The following is a 1,337-nucleotide window of genomic DNA, read 5'->3' as shown; positions in this document are numbered from 1 at the left end:
CTGGATAGAAGAGGAGAATGTGAAACTCACACTGTACAAAATATTGGCCTTTAAGTACATTTTAATGATTAACAATGTGTCGCTGTCTCTCTCTCTCTCTCCTACTCTCACTCCCCATCTCACTCTCCGTGTGTGTGTGTGCGTGTGTGCGCGTTCTTCATCAGCTGTCACAACTGCCTTGAGGAATTAGGAGCCGTGATTAGGGACATAAGCATTGACCTTAGCTTCTACGTCAAGTACAGGACAACATGTCTCCAGTCTGATGACGCCCTGCTCTCTGTAACCGCACCAACATCAGATAAGGTTGGTGAGATCTTGTTTCATGAAGCATTCGCTTGTATGTGCAAAACATCCTGGAATCGTTGTTGCAGTTGTGTTAGGACATGATGGACTATTCATGTCAACAAATACAAACAGGATTACCTCTTAATAGTCTGTTACACAAACCATATATCCAAGAAAGACCATGCAAGTCTAGATAATGTGGCATGTGTGTGTGTGCGTGCGTGCGCGTGTGTATATGTGTGTGTGTGTAAATGTGTGTATTGCTGCAGTGCCCGTCTCCGTATTGCGTTAACCAGAGGTGTTTACAGAGATTTGAATGATTTGCATTGTTTATTCCATTATTTCGAATAAACGTAGTTTTTGTTTTAAATAAAATAAAGCGGGCAGAAAATTATGTAAAAGAGAGAGGGTCTCATTCAGCTGCATTTGCACGACAACTGCTAAATACTTGGTGAAGAAAATTTGAATAATTAGAAATGAATGGCAAAACAATTTTGATCGCAGGAACAAACCTTTCCAAGCACCAACCACATGACCTACTGCAAGGTAATGTTGCTTCAGTGCGCTTACAGGGACATGCCCAACAATGCATAGGGAATAGAATGACCTCAGAAACGAAGCTGTACTAACATCAGAAGTCATCGTGACCGAGCAGTACTCTGTGTCACGTGTTCACGCCGAAGACCCAGGTTCGATTCCCACATGAGTACAATGTGTGAAGCCCATTTTCTGGTGTCCCCCCGCCGTGATATTGTTGGAATATTGCTAAAAGCGGCGTAAATCTAAACTCACTCACTCATCCCATGTGCTTAAACAAATTGTTGTATGATTCACATAACATTAGCACTTAAAGGAACGCTATCGGTTCTAATATAGATTATATATCACACTGTCCTACATACATATAGCGCGTATATGCTCATTGTGTCCCGTGGGGGCGTAGATCGGGTTATCAGGTTACACTCTTTAACCCTATTGCCACGTCCAATATCTAGGACAAAATATCACCTGCTCTGCGATCAGCATCGTACGATTGTCGTAGATGTCGACAA

This window comes from Haliotis asinina, chromosome 8 (assembly GCF_037392515.1).
Source record: "Haliotis asinina isolate JCU_RB_2024 chromosome 8, JCU_Hal_asi_v2, whole genome shotgun sequence".
Lineage (NCBI taxonomy): Eukaryota > Metazoa > Mollusca > Gastropoda > Lepetellida > Haliotidae > Haliotis > Haliotis asinina.
The sequence above is the reverse complement of the archived record's forward strand: the minus strand, read 5'-3'. Positions refer to the sequence as shown.